This window comes from Silene latifolia, chromosome 4 (genome assembly GCF_048544455.1).
Source record: "Silene latifolia isolate original U9 population chromosome 4, ASM4854445v1, whole genome shotgun sequence".
Classification (NCBI taxonomy): domain Eukaryota; kingdom Viridiplantae; phylum Streptophyta; class Magnoliopsida; order Caryophyllales; family Caryophyllaceae; genus Silene; species Silene latifolia.
Genome location: NC_133529.1, coordinates 72340963 through 72356143, shown reverse-complemented (window position 1 = coordinate 72356143; position 15181 = coordinate 72340963). Strand labels below are relative to the sequence as shown.

General features: G+C 38.5%; 1 long non-coding RNA gene across 2 annotated transcripts; it reads left to right on the top strand.

Annotated features, from left to right (window-relative positions):
* Positions 1-3126: 3126 nt before the first annotated feature.
* On the top strand, positions 3127-6985 carry LOC141652291 (uncharacterized). 2 transcript variants are annotated; one of them, XR_012547110.1, is made up of 4 exons: positions 3127-3384; positions 3470-3513; positions 4085-4204; positions 6906-6985. It is a non-coding gene; the product is annotated as an uncharacterized LOC141652291 (long non-coding RNA). The 2 variants fall into 2 exon arrangements; XR_012547111.1 differs by lacking the exon at positions 3470-3513.
* The last annotated feature ends 8196 nt before the right edge of the window (positions 6986-15181 follow it).

The following is a 15181-nucleotide window of genomic DNA, read 5'->3' as shown; positions in this document are numbered from 1 at the left end:
ATCAAACTCTGAGAGCATTAAGGTCCATCTTGCTAAACGTCCGTTGAGGACGGGTTTCTCGAAGAGGTATTTGACGGGATCCATTTTAGAATACACCTTGACAGAATAGCTAAGCATGTAGTGGCGTAGCTTCTTTGTTGCCCACACAAGAGAGAGGCATGTCTTTTCGAGAGGTGTATACTTACATTCGTACTCCAAAAACTTCTTACTAAGGTAGTAGATAGCTCTTTCTTATTTTCCAATGGTCTGCGCGAGCATAGCCCCCATGGCCGTTTCGGTGACTGTGAGATACAAACCAAGAGGTTGATCTCGTTGGGGAGGCATTAGCACTGGTGGTTTGGCCAATATCTCCTTAATCTTGTCAAACGCCTTTTGACAGTCGTCGTCCCATATGGTATGATTTTTTTTCTTTAGCTTTTTGAAAATAGGTTCGCAGATCATAGTGAGTTTCGATATGAATCGACTTATATACTGCACTTTGCCTAGAAATCCTCTAACCTCCTTTTCTGTTTTGGGTTGTGGCATTTTAAATAAAGCTTTGATCTTGGATGGATCAATTTCTATCCCTCTTTGGCTGACTACATATCCTAGAAGCTTGCCTGGTGTGACTCCGAACGCACATTTCTGAGAGTTGAGCCTCATGTTGTACTTGCGCAGTCTTAGGAAGAATTTGCGAAGGTTATCGATGTGCCCTTTTTTATCCTTGGATTTGACAATCATATCATCTACATATACTTCTACTTCTTTATGCATTATGTCATGTAGTAAAGTGGTCGCAGTGCGTTGGTATATAGCTCCAACATTGATTAGCCCAAACGGCATAACAATATAACAATATGCGCCCCACTGAGTGACGAAGGCTGTCTTATGCATATCTTCTATGGCCATCTTGATCTGGTTATACCCTGCATACCCGTCCATGAAGGATAACAACGCGTAATCTGCTGTATTATATACCAGTATGTCGATGTGTGGTAGAGGCAAGTCGTCCTTGGGACTCGCTCTATTCAAGTCTCTGAAATCAACAGAAACCCGGATTTGCCCATCCTTTTTGGGTACGGGGACTATGTTAGCTTCCCAGTCTGAATACTCGGTAACTTTAATGAAACCGGCTTTGAATTGCTTATCGACTTCTTCTTTAATCTTAAGAGCCCACTCGGTCCTCATCCGATGGAGCTTCTGTTTTACATGTTTGAAACCTGGTTTGATTGGAATGCGATGTTATACAATATCCCTGTCGATCCCCGACATGTCCTTGTAAGACCAAGCGAAAACGTCCTTGAACTCATGTAGGAGGTCGATGAAATTGGCCCTTTCAGTTGGGTCTAAGGTCGTCCCTATCCTAAGTTCTTGGGGTTCTAGTTCGGTCCCTACGTTGATGGGTTCGGTGTTTTCTATAACTGGTGCCCCTTCCCACTCTTGTAGTATCTCTTTGATTATATAGGGAGGTAATTCAACTGAGTTTGGGTCAGGGTCATCCTCATTATCATCGTAAATAGAATTGCATTCAGAAAAACACAAGGAGTAAGCAGAATCAGATTTATTCATATTAAATTTTAAAAGAGCTGAAACAAAGAAGCCATCTGTTCAATAGTCAGTGGCGGTAAAGGGACAGCTGTTGGGACATTTCCCAAGCTGCCGTTACTATGTGATGCTAAGCTAAAAGAAACAATGGGATGAGGAGTGACGACATAAGAAGATTCTCTAGCTACTTCTCTAGACTCTGACTCCGACTCTGACTCGAATTCATTGTCTTCAGGTTCTCTTTTGAACATTTCTCCTTCTCCAGCAGTGACATTGAAGAGCTTCCCTTGGTTGTTGGTCCATTTGATTGGCTTTCTCCATCCTTTCTGCTAATTTGAGCTGGTGTCAGTGATCAATGCTGTGGGGTTGAAATGGTCATCTTAAAGTATCATGGTAATGATCTCATCATGCGCAGGTCTGACGAATCGGTCTTCTCCAGTGTAATACTACGGTTTTATGAGTCTATGGGTACTCTATAGAGTGGGTCTTACTCTGTCGAGTAAGTATGTTTTTATACGAAACAGTAGTCTGTCTGATGGGTACTCGATCGAGTATGTATGGCACTCGATCGAGTAAGGGGCACTCGATCGAGTAAGTTACTTACTCGATCGAGTAAGTTGGTCTTACGGGTTATTTTAGCCGGGTTTTGTTAATAACGCGTGATTAGTATAAAAGGATTCCGTCACCTTTCTTAACCAGTTTTTACTTTTCTAAAATCTTTCAAGAGAGAAAAAGAGTTACGTAGTTCTCCTTCTTCGCGTTGTTAGCAAATCCCAAAGGCTAAGGTGGTCGGATCGTCGTGTTCTTTACGCCGTTGAGTTCGTCGCGTCAAGGGTAAGATCCTTGTATAGCTTTTATGTTATTTCATTGAGTTTGGTTAAAACCCTAATTGGGTAATTTGGGGGTTTTGGGGAGTATTTTTGATGTTAGATTGTGATTGTATGATTGTATGTTTGATAGGAAGTAATTTCAGTGAAGGGCGATGTTGATTAGCTGATTGTGACCGTTTGTGGTGATTGCTGTTCCAGGTAGGGTTTCCCTACTCAGTATTAGTTCCATAATGTGTGGTGATTGTGCCGTAATTAGTGATTGTTGGTTGATTCAGACGGTTGTGGTTTCATATTGTTGATTGTTTCAGACGGTTGTTGATTTTGTATTGTGATTACTGTTTGATTGTCTGTGTTCTTCGGGGTGCGTCCCTGGCTGAGTGGAGTCACTTGTGGGAGTGGCTTCACGCCCTTGATTCGCCTTCTGTGGAACCCGCCACAGAAGGGATGTGCACATTAATGAACATGGGTTTATCGCTCGATGGAGATGAGCGGGGCTTAGGTGGCACTACTACAATTTAAGGCTACGAGAACGCCTCTAAGAGAACGGTTGATAGCGGAACTGGTCTCTTTGTTATAAATTAACAAAGATAACGGTTGTTTCTTCCAACCGTGCTCGTAAATTAACAAAGAGAACGGTTAGGTTTGACCAACCGTCTTAAAAGAAATAAGAGACCGGTTAATATTTAGAACCGTTCTCCTTGAAAAACAAAGAGCACAGTCCCTCTTTATCAACCGTTCTATTTGTTAATTTGTAAATCCTAAATAATATCGAACTTCACCGCACATACAACTTCCATTGCTTTCTTTCGAACACCAACAATCCAACCTTCTTCTCTTCATTACCCAAACCTGGTGAACACCAATCTCATCCACGCAAACACCACCCATTATTGCTCCTCGCCTCGGCGAGTCTCGATCAGACTCCATCGCGACACCCCATCCACCTCGACGAACCCTTCAATCGCACAAGTTCGAAAAGCACAGGTTTCTGGATTATCGCCATTGAAGTCGTCACTGGAAATGGATGCAGGTTATTTTTGTTTCCTCTTAATCGTTCATAATGAGTCTCATCTTAAATCATGGGTACTAATACTACTTGTTATCAAAATCGCCAGTTTCCGACTTTCCATTTGCTATCAAAATCGATTTGGGAATTCAGGTATATTTCATCATCTAGGTATTCGATTTTCAGTTTTGGATATATATTTGAGGTCTAATTGAATTATAGGTTGGCCGTCACTGCCAACAACGGCGAGACAACAATGACGAAGCAACATCTCTTTCTCCCAATTTAGATCTATTTTTATCTGCTTTTAGTATTGTTATTGTTATTTTATTTTAAATTCTTAGATTTAAGTGTAGAATTTGTTAGATTTTATTTTAAAATCTTACTTTAGTTGATTTTATATAGGATTGTTGCATAGTTCCGTAGTTGTATTTTTGGTTTAATGCGAGAGGATGGACTGTGAACTGTGAAAGGCTTCACTGGATCTTGTATGCTTGTTATTATTACAATAGTTGTAGCATTAGTATCTGAATATGATTAGTTTACATTTTCAATTGGTTACTCCAATAAGATTTTTGCTCTTCCATTCACATTCTGCTACCAAATTTTCCTTATAAATGCGAAAACTCAATCTTCAGGGAATTCTTACAGGAGTTGCCATTGTGCATCGTTACTCTCTGAAGTTTAACGTTTATAATTGAATTTGTTATTGATTTGCCTACAGGAAGCGGTTGCAGATGATGATGTTGGTGATTTGGATCTCTTTGGTGATGAACTGAGGAAGACAAGGCTGCTGCTGAAGCAAGAGAGGCAGCTAAGAAGGCATCTGCCAAAAAGAAAGAGAGTGAGTTTCTTCTTTATTACGAAGTCACTACTACAATTTTAGGCTAAGAGGACGCCCCTTAGAGTACGGTTGGTGACGGGACCGTTTTGCATCGGTCAATAAATTTGGCGCCATTAATAATAACATAAATAGGGCGGTTAATAGAGACACCCGTCTTCGTTGTAAAAGTAACAAAGACGGTTGGTCATTAAAACCGTCCTCTTATTAATAAATAAGACGGATATTACCACGACCCGTCTTCTTATTTTTTAATAGCGATGATTAAAATTCCCAACTACGCATATCCCCATCCTTGCTCCCCCTCTAGCTTATTCAAACACACACTCATCATTATACCCTAGCATAACCACCATCAACGCCTCTCGTTACCACCATCACCGCCTCTCGCTACCACCAGCCCGCCTCGGAAATCACCCCTCGCAAATCACCACCACCACCACTGGTAATGTAAGTCGAAGAATACATATATGCACTTTAGCATTATTATTCCACAACAGTTATTCCCTTTATCAATCCAACGCAATTAATTTATACACATCGAAAGCTCGTTGATTAATAACATCATCTTTTTCTTGTCACACTTAATTTGAATTACAGTGCATGGATGGCAGATAAACCAAGTAGAGCACTCGTCTTATACGGTTATGGCGTAGCTCCTCTAATCAAACCATGTCACTCACATCTTCATGAGGTTGCATCCAGAGGTTGTTGTGGTTTCTTAGCCCTTGATAATTCCTCTCTTCTTATTCAGGTTAATCTCCTATTTATCACCTTTTTTACTTTAATCTATTGCATTTCTTATTGAATTGATCAATACCCATTATCAAAGTTTGAATCTTTTGTCTGATTTTGTGTTTATTTCAATGTGGATGATCCATTTTAGTTATTTTGGTTTCTGGGCTTTTTGAATATTTCAGGAAGTTATACTGAATGAGTTTTGTGTGGCTTGTGAATTGGATTGACGGTATGGTTATAATGGTTGATTATTTGCATTAGTAAAGGGGTTTTTGCATGTTAACATCTCCTGATTGTTCATGGTTATAATGGTTGATTACTTGCAGTCTATGTCCCTGCTTGTACCTATGAAGGTGACAATGTTTGTGTTGTTACTTTAGGTACTACCTATTGGTTACCATGTTTTCAATTATTTCCTTCCCTCCTATCTCCAACACCCCACACTTCACGTTGCTCTTCAATGCAACTTTCATCTTGGGTCATCCTGAAAAACATCTTTATACATGGGGAAAGTTACTTGGGTAATTTTTCCTGGTGGTATTTGTTTGGTTGGCCATAATACGAGATCTGACCTTTAAGGACTAGTGTTGATGTTAATGTTACCCATTCTCGAGTATAAAGCCAAACTTAAATCTGCATTTAGGAATAAGAATATGAATTGTCAGATTTATGGCTGATTATGGCTTGCGAAGAAGTGAAGTTAGTTCTAGATCATAATGCATTTATCTTCTCTTTTACTCTTAGGTTGCTCGATTTTTGATGAAGATCGTATCTAAACTAGGATTTGGGAACCCACCTATACGTATGGTTGCTTATATGGGCAGGGTAAAAAATCTGATGCAGACTCGTTGTATTATTCAGAAAGGTATGAAATGCTCTTTCTCCTTACTAATTACCAGTTAACATTGGTAACTTACGGATAAGTGTCTTTCTTTGGTAAGTCTAGGCAACATAGCTCTATCTTTTTAGTTTTTGTCCCTTCCTGGTGTTATTCAGGCCCTTATTGTTGTGCCTCTTTCCTTGCAGCTGAGGGTTGGTTAAACCTGACGTCATAATTGAGGCTTTGCGGAGTTCTCGGCCGATCTAGTAGGGGCTGCTTTGGCTCAATGCCAGCTTATAGTCGTTTCCCAGTGAGTAACTACTTAGATCGCTAATCGCAACCTCTTATGCGTTCATTATGTATACACTTTAAGAAATTGCAATTTTATCATAGATTTACATTAGTCGATTAAGTAGTGTTATTTCAAAACAATTGCTGTTTTGTTTTCATTTTTTGAGTCTTTGGGTTTGCGTTTTGATGTAGGTGTATAGAGTGTGCTGCGTCTCAATTTCAGTTTTCTGGTTGTACAGTCAGAAATACTACCGTTATTTTTTGTAAGACTTTTTTCCAAAGTTCCATGTTTGTGTTAATTAGGGAGTTGGTGCTGCTAGCTTAGTCAGTTTTTCTTTTTGCGGATGCGGATGCGGATGAGATATCAGTAAAAGCTTACCTTTATACATTCAGTTATTGAATCGCCATGTCTGAGGATGGTATTAAATCTTCTGGAAATGCTCACATATGATCGGTATTTCGTGTTGCAGAACATATAAGGTTCCTCAAGCAGCTGTGATCCCTAATTTTCACATTCCGATGTGCAGTTTTGAAGTTAAAAACAGGTAACTTGCTTTTTGTGAGTCTACTTTTTTTAAATAAAATCGTGGGCTGTATCTATATTATGCGTGAAGTTGTTTGCCAAAGAGTTGGGAATAATTTATGCTCTAGAAGGCTATATTTTTTAGGTGTATGTGCAAGAATATGATTAAAGAAAGATTTTCATATTTTATGTATCTTAGCAGAAACAATTGGTAAGTTAGCTGGTAATGTTAAAAAATTTCACTAATTTGCTGTGGTATGTGGTACGCTCATTGTAAATTTATATAGTCGTATAGGAACTTGTATTTCATGACTACCTTTCATGTGGTTTAGGATCCAAAGATGCTCAAAATAAAAAATTGAAGCCAATGAATTAGTTGAAGTCGGCCGGAGCAATGCAAGGGAGTTTATGGGTGAGAAACTAGAAGCTAGGAGAATCCTCAAAGTATGTATTTGTTTTCTTGTAGCGCAGAACCTTTTCTGGTATATCTGGTATTTGAATGATGATTAATCTACATATGGCATCATCTCTAAGTTTTGAGTGTTGTTCAGGGAGAAAGGACATTAAAGCCGAGTTCAATGTGATGGCCTCTGCTCTATCGAAAGAAATGGGAATGGTGGAGGCTCATTTAAGTCATTGGAAATATATTGCTCAAGAGTCCCTGTCTTTATGTGAACAAACAGTTTCTCATAAAGCATTACTGAGTGAGAGAAGGTATTGTTTGGCTTAGGTTTATTAGAGAATCCCAGTAGCTGTCTAGCCGATGTTCTTATGGTGCTTTGCTCCTTGCTTTTCATGCAAACATATGTTGGTAGTAACAAGTTTAATTCAATAGGAAGGTTTCTATTTTGTATTTTGTATTTTGTATTTTTTTCTATAGGATTTGTCCTAATGGTTCAAATTAAATCGGAAGGTTTTTGTGTAAAAATTGCTAGAGTTTCTGAATTGTAACAGGTTTAATTCTTATGAGCTATACAATTCAATCATGTAGGGTTACGATAAAAATAGATTTTTTTTTTAAAAAACAAAATTAACAACCAGGACGGTTAGTACCATCACAACTGTTCTCTTTGAAAAGGTAGAACTAAGGCGCCAAAAAATCTAAAATTCTAACAACGAGAACGACCTTATCAAAGAGACCGGTTCTTATATGCAACCGTTCTGTGTGTTATATCAAAGAGAACGGTTGTGGAGCTCGGCCATTCTGATTGTTGTTACAAAGAGACCGGGTTGACTTGATTTCAACCGTTCTCTTATATCAAAGAGAACGCTTGGCCACAGGACGGTCCAAATTGCCTATAAGAACGGTTAGAGACCGTTCTCTTTGATCATTTTTGTAGTAGTGTGGGAACGGCTGCGGTCCCCCACTGGTGGCGAGGAGTATCTGTTGCGATGGGTACTCTGGCAGGGCTACACACTTTAGTGTGTAGTCAGTTATGAGGTGATTGGAGATGGAGACTGGGATTGTGTGTGAGATGTTTGTATGATTGTTTCAGTGTGGCTCTGATGTGTAATTAGTACTGACCCCGTTTAAATATTTTAAAAACTGTGGTGATCCATTCGGGGATGGTGAGCAGTTACTGAGCAGGTATGTTATGACGCGTATGGGATAGCTGAGATGAGTCATCACGTGGCAGTTAGAAGTCTTCCGCTGTGTCAGACGATGTTTTATAGTTTTGACAGTTTTATCAGTAGACCGTCTGAGAACCTTGTATTTCAGTTTAACAGTTTTGGTTCTAAACATGTAATCACTTTAAACTATATTGTTATTCAAATTATGTTTCTTCATTGTCATTTGGTTATCATTGTCTCGGATAACCGAGATGGTGACGTTCTCATACCTTAAGTGGCTCTGGTAAGGCACTTGGAGTGTGGGGGTGTCACAAAGTGGTATCAGAGCGACGATCTTGAAACCTGTATTCAATGAACCTAATGAACATAGAGAGTCAAAATAAAATGAACCCGGGGTAGAAGTTATAGGAGCTAATGCAAAGACTTGGGAGACGTCCTAAAGTCGCGAACTCACCCTACAATTTTGAACCGGTCACCATGGGATATAAGCCGGGATCGCTATGTGTTTATCTTGTGAATTGTGTATCTTTTTAGCAAAGTGTGGTATAAATCGGTGGATGTATGTATCTAGAGAATGGGGAATGTGTAGAGAAAGATGATAATGAGGTGATGTTATACATTATTGATTGAAAGCATGATAGTTGTTTTACGATATGGCATTATGGAAATACGGAAAGAAAATTTGTTTGGTTTGAGTTATACATAGAGTTATGTATATATATATATATATATATATACATATATATATATATACATATATATATATATACATATATATATATACATATATATATATATATACACACATATATATATACATATATATATATATACATATATATATATATACATATATATATATATACATATATATATATATATATACATATATATATATATATGTGTCGTTGGTAGTGTTGTACGAGTTTATTTAGCTGAAAGTTTGAGTAAGAGCATGAATAATTGGTGGAAAAAGATGAATAAGTGTTGCATGAAAATATGATTTATGATAAAGCATGTTGTATGATGGAAGAAATTTTATAATGTTGTTATGCTAGTAACATGTGAATAGGAGACTTGATGTTATAATTTTTTGATTTTATTTACGTAAAGTTATAGAATAAAAACATATAGGTAATACATGCTTGGTAAGTTGAATGATGTATGTGCATAATGGATGTTGTTGCTTGGCTTTTGAAGATAGTAACATGTGGTTAGCGATACTGATTTTATGAGTATTGAGTTGTTTTTGTCTACCTTGTTGTTGTTTAAGTTGTTTGGAAGTAAATATCAAGTAGTTATGTTTTTCGATTATAGAGAGGTTGTCTTTAAACTGTTATAAATTGAGATGTATAAATGATTTTAATGTGATTCCAATTGGAGGTGATAGCTTGTTCGTTTACGATTCTAACGATAGGTCACACGCCCAAAACGACCAAGAAACAAGCGAGTTATGACCGTTTTACGAAAATTGGACAGTGCTGAGAAATGCGTAGGGTACTCGATCGAGTGGCCCTCACTCGATCGAGTGCACCTCTTGGTACTCGATCGAGTAATTCTTACTCGATTGAGTAGCCCTGGTACTTTGTTTTACGTGCTTCTGACTTTCACCTACTCGATCGAGTAACTCACTTACTCGATCGAGTGGCCTGAACTCGATCTAGTGACCCCTGTTTTGGGTCATATGCTTTTGAATTCCGTTGCATATTATGTTTAATTCACAGGTGTTATTTTGCTTCTTTATGCATTATTTTACATGTATGTTGGTCCTGATGCGTAAGTTACCCAATCTTATGGTGTAGTGAGTGGCACCTATGGTGAGTATGAGTTCGGTGGAGAGGACATGAGTTATATGTGGTTGCGATAGATAGTGGAAAAAGAAAAGGGAAGATCGGTATGGCTTATTGAGGCATGGAGCATGCGTTGTGGGATACGGTGAGAGATATGGTTGTGTGTTGAGTAATGTAAAAGTAAGTGAGTGTGGGCAAGGGATGATGTGCGTCTAAGGAACGTGAGAATGAAGAGATTGAAAGGAAGGATGTGGATAGTAGCAACTTGAGATGCGTAAGGAATTATGGAGGGAGATGGTTAGGAATTGTGTTGGATAAGAATATATGTAATGAAAGGTTGTTTTAGAGGGATTGAGAAGAGTGACATATAGTGAACTAGTGGAGACATGTCGCGACGTGGATTTGCAGATAGTGAGTGGGTTTGGGAATTTGTATTATCAAGAGGTGGAACTAATGTGTGATTTCCTTGGGCAACTAACGGTATGAAATGAATTTTGATTTCCAGAGATGTAAAAGGGGAGAAGCAATTGTTTGAACAGTAAACGTTGATTCTATGGATGGATTAGTGGTAAGTGTGAGTGATAGCATAATAAGAGAATATCTATGGTAAGAAAGCGTGAGATGATATCGATATGAAATAATGAGATCTGAGTTTTGGAGCAATGAGAAGGTTACCGGAGCACTAAAGAGTTAGGTAGAAGTAATAAGGAGTTGAATGGTTAATTGCTTTTATCGAGTGTAAAAAGAAAAGAATGAGGAGAATAAAACTAGGAAAATGTTCACCGGAGTTATGTGATATAAAAGTAAGGAATCGTCGAGATGTATGATACTATCATGAGGATTTGAGTTAACAGTTATATAGGAGTTCCAGGACGACATGATAATCATGAGTTTCGAGGAATTAAGGAAAGTAAAAAGCGGGGTAAATAATTTGCACGATATGAGATCTTGGTGGTGAGTTGGGTGACGATATAATTAAGGATAGTATTGGAAATAATGTTGAGGTAATTTATTTGATGGGTTTGATGTTCGTTATTTGGGATGTTAACCAAAGATAGGAAAGAAACCGTGATGTTTAGAGTTGAGTGTAAGAGGCTTGATATCCGAACGATGGTAGTGTTGAGGAGTTGTCACTAATGGTTAATGGTGATGATAAATATGAAAGATGGCCATTCTAAAGAGGTTGATTTTGTAGAAGACCCGATTGATGTGTATGGTTGCGAGGAAGTATAAGATGTTGTTATAGGAGGTGGTTGCTAGTAGTTGAGTATTAATGGTATGGTTATGTTTGGCATAAGGTGGTGGTTATGCGAGTGGGGGAATATGTTATGAGAGGCATATGAGTTAAGCTCGGACGACAGGTAACCTTGATCGAGTGGTAACTTACGTGATCAGGATTGACTAGTTGGATGTGATTATGGGTCTATGATGTGTATAAACGTTTGTGTGAGGTTCTAACCTCACGACAAGTTGTATGGTGTGATAGTCGTAAAGTTGTTATCCGAATGTTCTGTAATATATGTTGGATACGGTAATCTAATGAAATGATGTTCAAAAGTGATAGTTTGGGTGATCTGGCATGGCTAGTTATACTTGTAGGTGTATTCATGATATATGTTTATTCCGTGAAAAGATATGGACGATGTTCATGAGATTCCTGTCTATTTATTTCGTATAATATATTGTGTTGTGATCTAGTAAAGCAGTCTTGAGTAAGTTTTATTGTCCGAAAAGTTATTCTAAGTCAGTGTTTATGGGAATTGTATGTAGTTGTGATGTCTATCGAAGTGGTTGTTGTGCCTCGGGTGGTGATCCGGGCATGGTATTTCGTGTTGTGATGCGGCTGTTTTCGCGCTGCGGTGCGGCTGTTGGTGGCGGTGTTGTGATGTCGTCACCGATTGTGGTGGAGTAGGCGAGATGATTATGATACGAGTTCTCAAAAGTACATATCAGTTATACATAATTGTTGTTTTGTTTGTTGTTGTTTCCTATGAGTTTCAGTTTGGGCAGATAGACTTGTTTTGTTTGTTGATGTTTCTTACCAGTTTCAGTTTGAGAATGAGGGTAGAGTATGATATAAAAGAGAGTTGTATATGTTTTCGTTGTGTCATGGTATAGTAATATTCTGTTGATGGGCCACAGTTGTGAGAAGTTGTTATAGTAATTTTGACCTTGTTTTAAGATGAGGAATCGATAGACACAGTCATGAGTCATGACAAGTGATTTGTGGAACATGTGTTGTACTGATCTGGACGCTGCAGGTGGTTCATAATCAGATTTTGGGATAGTGAGTGTAGGGTGTTGGGAATTAGTGTCATGTTAAGTTATGTATGAGTTTTACGGTAATGAAAGAAAAGAACTTGAGGATCTAGTGTGAGTGTATGTAATAATTATAGATCATCAGGTATGAGTATGGAGATAGGTGCAGGTATACAGGATTATGTCATTTTTGCAGTAATAGGGAACAATTGAAGTTTTGGTTAAGCTAAAGATTTTGAGGTATAGGTTAGGTGGTGTGACGAGTGAATTGAAGTATGAGAGTTGTTTAAGTAAGAGAGCCTTAGATATATGCATGGCGAGTGTTTAGATTATAGGTGGTTATCTTTGACATGCGGTGGTAATGAGGATAATGAGAAGATATAGCTAGGATTTAGTATTAGCGAGTTACGAGGAAGAATGTGACATTAAATCGTCGAGTAACATGATTTGCCGTAAAATAATTGTTGTTTGAAAAAAAAAATGGGAGAGAAAGCTAGAGAGAGAAAAGATTTAAAATTCATGACCTGGGAAAATCTTTTCCTGCAAGCAACATGACGGCGCTCAAACACTCACAAAACCGTTTTACTCCATTGAATTCAACCATTAAATCTTCATTAAATTCAGCTAAAGCTTCGTTAATGCACTCTACTACAAATAGTGTTCCTAAAGTTGGTAACTTTCCTCGTCCTTCATCATCAGATACTGGTAGAACTAGGGCTATGAATGATATACATGGAACCCCTGTCCTGAATTTGACTGAAGGAGAGACCGTTCAACCTGATAGCTGGTATGTTAGGCATGGGGGGAAGGATATTCCAGTTATGGAGCCGATACTTGAAGAGGAGGAAATACCAGATTTACTTCAATTTACAGCAGATGATATTAAACCTGAGGTAGATTTCTGGTGTCACTCTGTTATGTGTTATATTTTGGGTGCTAACCCACCTTGGGATATTGTTGAGGATTGTGTCTATAATATCTAGAGTCAGTTTGGTATTGATAGGGTTTCGTTCCTTGATAATGGTGTGTTTATTGTAAGATTGACTAAGAAATCTGGAAAAGATGCCTTACTAAAGTCTGGTTATTATATGTTTGATAATAAGCCTGTTATTGTTAAATAATGGGAACCGGATATGGAATTAATTAAGGAGAAGGTTGCAGTTGTCCCTGTTTGGATAAAATTATATGGGATTCCTTTGAAGTTTTGGGGCAAATGTTTACCACAAATTGCTGGGCTTGTTGGGAATTATGTTAAAATGGATATTGAAACTCAGGATAAAGTTAGACTCAGTTATGCCAGGGTAATGTTTGAGTTGCCTATGGATCAGGAATTGATTGAGAGAGTCAAATTTTTGGATGAGTCTGGTAACTTGGTGACTGTCAGAGTTGAGCATGGATGAAGACCTATCTCTTGCTCTAGCTGTAATGGAATTGGGCATAACTCGGCTCAATGCAGGAAACCTAACAAGAGGAAGACTAAGGCTCCCTCTGTTAAGAATCCTCCTAAACAGCAGAAAGTATGGAGGCCCCTGCAAAAACCACAGAAAGAACCTGAAGAGATTGTGACCCCTCCTTCTCTGTTACCTGCAAATTTCCCTCCTTTGGCTACTGTTAGAGCTACTCCTACCATCAAATCCACACCAGCTAAGCAAATCATGCATATGAATAGGCAAGATGGGATTGTTGGAGTAAGATTGTCTAGGAGATTTAGTCCTTATACATTCATGGATGCCTTAAAGAGTAACTCTGCTGCTCAGGGGGGAGTAGTAGAGAGTGGAAAGGACCCCCCTAACCCTGATATTAATGCATAGTCTGGGTTTTTGGAATGTACGGGGTCTAAATGACCTGAATAAGCAGAAAGTGGTGAAATGGTTTATGCACAATAATGGGGTGGGTTTATTTGGTTTATTGGAAACTAAACTGAAACCTGGTAGTCTATTGAAGAAGAATACCTCAATTTGTGATGGATGGAGTGTCTCCACTAACTGCAGTTGGCATAAGGGTGGTCGGATCTGGGTGTTTTGGAAGCCTCATCTTTTTGATATTCAATTTTTATCTTATAGTGCTCAACATATTCATATGTTGGTTCATTCTCAAATTGACAACAAGAAATTTCATCTCACTTTCATTTATGCTTTTAATGATCTGAATGGGAGACTTGAACTGTGAAATTTTTTGAAGAAGTTTTCTGAGGACTGGCATGACCCTTAGCTTTGGTTGGGTGATTTTAATACTGTCCTCAGTCCAGTTGAGAGATTGGGTGGGAGCACATCTGATGTGGGGGTTCAGATTATAACAGATTATAATCTGTGCTGAATACTTTGCACAACTACTGGGCTTCCATATTTTTGATCCCTAAGGGTGTTGTCAAGAGAATAGAGGGTATTTGCAGAAATTTTCTCTGGTGTGGGGGTTCAGATTATAACAGGGCACCTTTGGTGGCATGGCATCATGTTTGTTGTAGTAAAAAAGAAGGTGGTCTGGGTATTAAAGATGATAGGGTGTGGAATATAGCTAGTGTGGGAAAGCTAGTGAATTGGATTTATACAAAGGCTGACAGGTTATGGGTCCTTTGAATTGATCATGTCTATATTAAAGGTGCTGATTGGACTGCTTATCATCCTCCTCCTGACTCCAATTGGAACTGGAGGAATATTTGCAGGGTTAAAGATCTTTTAGTAGGTGGATATCAGGATAATTGTTGGACTGGTTCAACTGGTGAATACACTGTCAGTACTGGATACCATTGGTTACAGGATCCACACACTCCTATCCTTTGGTATCAGGATGTTTGGGATCCCTGGGTTCTTCCCAAACATGCTTTTGTTGGTTGGTTGATTCATAGGGCAGCCTTGAACACTAGATCTAAGATGTTTAAGCTGGGCCTAAGTGTTACTGCTAGCTGTGTTCTGTGTGAGATGAGGGAGGAGACACATGATCATCTTTTTTGGGAATGTGCCTACTCCTCACAGGTGATTGCAGGTTTG